General features: G+C 42.0%; 1 pseudogene; it reads left to right on the forward strand.

Moving 5' to 3' along the window:
* Positions 1-902: 902 nt before the first annotated feature.
* On the forward strand, positions 903-1,015 carry LOC120093297 (U6 spliceosomal RNA; annotated as a pseudogene).
* The last annotated feature ends 5,986 nt before the right edge of the window (positions 1,016-7,001 follow it).

Consider the following 7,001-nt stretch of genomic DNA (forward strand, 5'->3'; position numbering starts at 1 on the left):
TTTGAGGGAGACACCATTGTTTGATTCCAGGCAGCCTGCGTATCAGGTCCCGGCACTCGCCTTTCGAGCTATGACTTATTTTTTCCTAAAAAAAGTTTACAATTTCATCGTGAAATTGGAATCACGAAAGGCAGAGGACAGTGGGGAGAATCCTAGATGGCCAACGCACAGCACATGAGTGATCAACGTTTTGACACTGCAGCTCCATTTTCTATCAATATTTCTCCCAAGGATTGTACTTACTTGCTTGCAATTTAAAACTTCGCTTTCAGCGTGACGGAGAGTGTCTGTGTATTTGACTTGCGGCACGAGAGCAGGAGGGAGGACTGTTTGGGAGGAGGGAGAACCAACAAGAAGGGGTGGGGTGGGCAGCAGGAGCAGTGAGGAGGGTGAGCACAGAACACAACAATACACGCGTGTGAAAATGCCGTAGTGAAACGTGCTGCTCTGTGTGCTAACTCAAACGTTAATAAAAGTCTATGTCTTCTGAGGGCAAAATAGCTGTGAAGTGTGTAATTATAAAATCCTGTATGTATTTATTTCCAACATTTTTATTTAGAACCTACTATGGGGATCACTAAAAAAATCATAAAAACCAGCACATAGAACTCACATAGCCCTTGACTCAAATTACATAATTATAAAAAATTATGAAATTTTATAATAGTGAAATTAAAAAAAATTGCAATTAAGATTTTTATCCTGTTTACTCTCAATGTGTACTCTCACACACGCATACACACACATATACATATTTTTGATGTATAACTAATACAATTAGCACATTATACCTAATTCACAAGTTACTTAAGTTTTTCTAATATTAATACTAATACTTTCATTATTTGATGTTTCCTGATGGCTGAAAAAAAATTTTCTTGGGTTTTTTTTTTTTTTTTTTGGTGCTGGCTTTGGTAGCACATATGCTAAAATTGGAACGATGCAGAGAAAGAGAATTAGCATGTCCCCTGTACAAGAATGACACACACAAATTCGTGAAGCGTTCCATAATTTATTTTAAAAAAGAAAAAAAATTTTGAAGTTTTTTTCAAACCACCATTCCAACTTACTGTATTTTAATGTCAACTATTCTTGACTTCTTTCCAACACTTTGTTTTATAATATTTTAAACCTGCAGAAAATTGAATGGTTCTCTGTAGTCCTCGACTTTGGCTTCTGAACTCTTGGCTCAGTCCTCTGGGGCACCCTTTTCTTCCTGTGACACCTGCACATGTGCACAGTGGCAACAGTGTTATTAGTGTGCTCACTGCCAGCTGGGTCGTGGAGCTCTGACAGTCTCTTTTCATTGCAAACCCTTTCTGTCTATTTTTATCCAGCCAGGGTATTATTTCTACTGAAACAATTTTCTCAAGAACATCAAGAGTCCTCTGTGGATTTCCCAGAGGCTTACTCGACTAGACCCAAGCCACAGTGACAGGTATTTCTGAGATAAACCCTTCAGCGTTTTGGTTTCCCACTGAGATCACAGAGGGACCACACCCCCAAACTTCCAGGATGCCCTCTGGCTGCCTGAGAACATCTATGAGTACAACTATAATGTCTTGAAAGGTCCTTCTCAGAACTGGATGATGGGGACTTTGCTCTTAACCAGGTTTTAGGAAAAGATGGTGTACAATTACACTCTTGGCCATTCCTCTAAAGCTCACTTTGTGTGTGTGTGTATGTGTGTGTGTGTGTGTGTGTGTGTGTAGGAGTTGATTTTCTCCATCTACTGTCGGGGTCCTGGGAATTGAACTCAGGACCTCAGGCTTGGTGTCAAGGGCCTCTCTCTGCTGAGCTAATATTGCTGACCCTTGATATTGAAACCCTTGATTGTAGTGTCATTTGGCGTCTGAAAATGCTGAGAAATTTCAGGTGATCAGACTCTTCTTTCCTCCGTTGAGCATCCTATTCTCAGTTTGTCTTTCCCTTGACTTTTATTGGAAGCAGCGGGAAGGCACGGGGAGCCGCCTTTCACGTTCTGTGTGAGAGCATCGGTTGCACAGTCGGTGCCATCGTCATCACCTTTGCTCTTCACTGAACTGCAGAAGGCGAGTTCATTAGGAAGCAAGCCCTATGAAGTGGGGGTCACTCTTGTTTTATTTCCAGCAACACTCTCTTGCCTTCTTCTGAGTCCTTATCAGTCTATTAAAGGCCCAGATTTCCACTGACAGTGAGAACTTGTTTCAGATCACAGGAAGTTAAAGCTCCATCTATTTTTAGCTGACTCCTGAGTGTGGTGTAAGATAAGGATCCAGCATCACTCTACTCCATTTAAATGAAAATAGTAATCGTTTGCATATATATGCATGAGTGCACAGTCTCTCTCTCTCTCTCTCTCTCTCTCTCTCTCTCTCTCTCTCTCTCTCTCTCTCTCTCTCTCTCTCTGTAGGGTACATGCAAGTGGAGGCCTGAGGCTGATTTGAGTCTTTCTTAATCCCTCTCCAAGTTACTCACAGAGGCAGAAGCAGATTTTCTCAAGTAAACCTAGAGCTTGCCTGCTTGCTTTGGTGACCTTGTCTCCTCCTGAGTGCTGGAATCTTGGGTGAGCATTGATGTGTGTGGTGGGGATGTGAGCTGAGGTCTTCATGCCTCTGCAGCACGCAGTTCATCCCCTGAGCTCTCTCCCCAGCCTAGCTCCGTGGTTTGGCTGTGATGACATTACCTTCTACACTTTTTATGCTATGAAGCCTGTCAAGTGCTTTGTTTTGTCAGCTCAGTGTGGCCATCAGAGGACTCACCCCTTTCACCTTCTCTGCCTCCATCTGATTTAATTAAAACAAAACAAGACAGAAAAGAACAAAACAGAAAAGAAGTCAATGAAGTGATTCTTAACAATATTCTGCTATACTCAGAGATTGGTGCCAAGCACATCCAGCAATCGATAGATTACAGATGCAGAGACCCGCAGCAAAACATTAGGCAGAGCTCAGGGAACTCCATGAGAGAGGGAAAGGAAAGATTATAGGAGCCAAAGGGGTAGGGACAGCATACACACTGGAGCTCCTATAATCTTCCTAGGTCTCTGGGCTCTCCAGCCTCTAGTTCCTGGTCTTCCAGGCAGTGTCAGATGTGGGCTCCCTCGCACTGCATGGGTCTCAAATTGGGCCAGTCATAAGTTGCCCATTCCCATGGGTTCTGTGTTACCGTTACCCCAGCACATCTTCCTGGCAGGACAAACAGTAGGTTGAAGTTTTTATGTCTGGGTCGGTGTCCAAGTTCCATCACCAGAAGCCTTACCTAGTGACAGGAGATGGCTGGTTCAGGCTTCCTGTTCCCCATTACTAGGAGTCTGTGCTAGGGTCGCCCGTGTAGATCCCAGGGAGTTTCCATTACATTAGATTTCTACATCATGCCCAAGTGCCCCCATGCTAGTCATCTCTCTCAGCATCTTCTCACTCCCTCTGCCTCCCAAGCCCTCCTGTTCCTTCCCCACCTGCCCTCCCACCCTAGTCCACCAGTGAAGTCTATTCTATTTCCCCTTCCCTGGGCAGTCCACGAGGTCTACACCCCAGAGCTCCTTGTTACTCAGTCTTCTGGGTCCGTGGATTGTAGCATGGTGCTCTTTACTTAACAGCTACTGTCCATTTCATGCCGAGTTTGTCCTTCTGTGTATGGGTTACCTCATTCAGGATGATGTTTTCCTCTAGTTCCATCCACTTGCCTGTAAATTTCATGATGCCATTTTTTTTAAACAGCCAAGTAATACTCATTGTATACATGTAACCATATATATATATATATATTTTTTTTTTGTAAAAAGTCCATTCTTGGTTGAGAGATATCTAGGTTGTTTCTAGTTTCTGGCTATTATGAGTAAAGCATACATAAGCAAGCACCCTTGTTGTACGGTAGGGTGCCCTTTGGGTATATGCCCAGGAGTGATATAGTTGGACCTTGAGGTGGAGAAATGCCAAATTTCCCAAGAAACCACCATATGGATTTCTAAAGTGGCTGTACGAGTTTGTTCTACAAGCAGTGGACTGTTCCCCTCGCCAGCATGAGCTGTCACTCATGTTTTTGATCTTAGCCTTTCTGACAGATGTAAGGTGGAATATCAAAGTCATTTTGATTTGCATTTCCTGATGGCTAAGAATGTCAAACATTTCCTTAAGTGTTTCTTAGCCATTTGAGGTTCTTCTGTTGAGAATTCTCTGTTTATATTTGTACCCCATTTAAAAATTAGATTATTTAGTTTGTTGATGTCTAGTTTCTTGAGTTCTTTATACATTTTCGATATCAGCCCCCTCTATCAGAAGTGAAGTTGGTAAAAATATTTTCCCATTCCGTAGGCTGCTGTTTTGTCTTTTGGACAGTGCCCTTTGCCTTACAGAAGCTTTTCAGTTTCATGAGGTCCCATTTATTAATTGTTGATCTTAGAGCCTGTGCTATCCACGTTCTGTTCAGGAAGTTGTCTCCTGAGCCAATGCGTTTAAGGCGATTCCCTACCTTTTCTTCTTTCAGGTTCACTGTATCTGGTTTTATGTTGAGGTCTTTGATCCACATGGACTTGAGTTTCCTGCAGACTGATAAATATGGATCTATTTGCATTCTTTTTTTCTTTTTTCAGAGCTGGGGACCGAACCCAGGGCCTTGCACTTGCTAGGCAAGCGCTATACCACTGAACTAAATCCCCAACCCCCTATTTGCATTCTTTTACGTGCTGACATCCAATTAGTCTAGCACCATTTTTTGAAGATGTTTTCTCTTTCCATTGTATGTTTCTGGCTTCTTTATCAAAAGCCAGATGTCCATAGGTGTGCTGATTTGCATCTGGGTCTTCTATTTGACTCAGTTGATCAGTACGTTTTTATGCCAATACCATAACGTTTTAAATACAAGCCCCAAAATAGAGCTTGAAGTCAGGATAGCAATGCCTCTGGAATGTCTTGTCTTGTACAGGATTGTTTTAGCTATTCTGTTTATTTTATTTATATGAAGTTGAGCATTACTCTTTCAAGGTCTGTAAAGAGTTGCATTGAAACTTTTGCATTGAATATGTAGATTACTTTTGGTGTTTGAGTTTTTCATTCATCTTTTGATATTGTACACCATAACCTTGCTCATGCGGTTTCTGAAGAGAACTTTTTATTGGTTTGTTACAGAGAAAGTCTTTGTGTTTCAAGAAGACTCAATCAACATTGTTGAGATGTTAGCTCATCCCGCATTATCTATGGCTACAGATGATAATCTCAATAAAAGTCCTGACAAATTATATGTAGATATCAAGAAGCCAAAGGATCCAGAACATCCAAAACAAGATTGAAAAGAAGACTAAAGCCTGAAGACTAACATTGTATTACTTTAGTTTTTACTCTGAAGGTAGGGGGCTGTGGACTACACCCTTAGAACAAAGAGTCTAGATGCAGATACTGACACCCAAAGTGAATTTGTCTTTGACAAAGAACAAAGGCAATACAACAGAGGATGGAGATTTCAAAAGATGGCGTTTAAGCATCTGTATATGTATCTGCAAAACTCATCATGCCTCTCATAAAACTTAACTAAAATGGATTCTTCTTATCTAAAACGTCTAGGAAGCAATAGAGGAGAAAATCCAGCCAACATTGAGTTTGGCAATAATTCTTCATTTGTACAGATCAAATCATAATGCATGGAACAAAAATTACTCTGAGTTCCATTAACGTTATGATCGTATGTTCAACTGGAATGGGGTGGGGGTGGGGGGAAGGCTATCTCAAAAGCTGTTGCCTGTATGTGGGATATACTCATCTAGCTGGGCCGCCTTGTCTGGTCCCAGTGAAAGGAAGTGCCTGTCCCTACAGAGACTTGATGTACCAGAGTTGGAGGATGCCTGGGAGGGGGTACCCACTCAGAGGAGAAGGGGAGAGGTAATGGGGGAAGGATTATGAGAGGGGCAACTCGAGGGAGGTAGTGAGAGGGTTGTAAAATGAATAAACGAAAAATAAAGTGTAAGTAAGAAATAAACTTTAAAAAAGGAAAAAAAAAAGATTGTTGTGTTCTGAAAAACAACCCCATTCATGTGAGAGAATAAAATGACAATTCTGCAGACCGGGAATGAACGGGGTATTTGGGATAAGGGTTTGTTTACAAAATCTGTAAAAAAAAAATTCTTTAAGAGGAAAACAGTGGAATGGAAACGTCACTACAGAAAACACACAGACGGCAAACACATGCATGAAAACATGCAGCAGTATCCTAGTCATTAGGTACTGTGAGTTTGGAAGGAACCCAACTGGTCATCAGCAGGCGACTAGGTAAACATTTAGGGCACATTCGTACAATGGAATTTTATTCAATGGTAAAAAAACGAGCTAACCAACCATGACAGCATAGAAGAGCCTAAGTGCTTACCGCTCATTGAAAATAGCCAGTCCAAAAGGCCACACAGGAGACAATCCCAGTGACAGGCATTCTCAAAAGTCAGAGCTGTAAGGAAGGGAGGGACCATGCCCCATGCTGTGCTGAGAGGAAGAGGTGGGAAGGTTTGGGGGAGGAACTGCTTTCTGCAATGCACTGATAATGGACACGTGATCATATGCGTGTGACAATAAGAGAACCTTCGTGTAAAGGTGTGAAAGATCTTGGACAAATAGAGGGTTTATATTTTGAATGTGAATATGGGAAACATTTAGTTTGACCCAAACTGCCCTCCTGGGCCCAATACTTCACAGAGCCTAGATGAGAATGCTAGGCGACTCATTGAGGCCACAGAGTCGGTGGCGTGATGAACCCAGGGCTCTGTCATACGCCACACTTGTCCCCTTGCTATTACTTCCTTGTGTTCAGGGATGGAAGAGATTTTTACAGCACAAATAAACAGCATTGCTGAGACTCCAATTAACATCCTGACAGGGACAATGGAGGCGTCTAAAGGCATTTTGTTTTTTACTTTCTAGAGAAATATAACCAGGAGGGAACACTGTATGAAGGTTAAAATGTTCCTTAAAATATTTTTTCCCCCCAGAAGCTGCCATTTCTCATAGGCAGCCTCACTGAATCGTGTAGCTCATGTTTTT

This window comes from Rattus norvegicus, chromosome 6 (genome assembly GCF_036323735.1).
Source record: "Rattus norvegicus strain BN/NHsdMcwi chromosome 6, GRCr8, whole genome shotgun sequence".
Classification (NCBI taxonomy): Eukaryota; Metazoa; Chordata; class Mammalia; order Rodentia; family Muridae; genus Rattus; species Rattus norvegicus.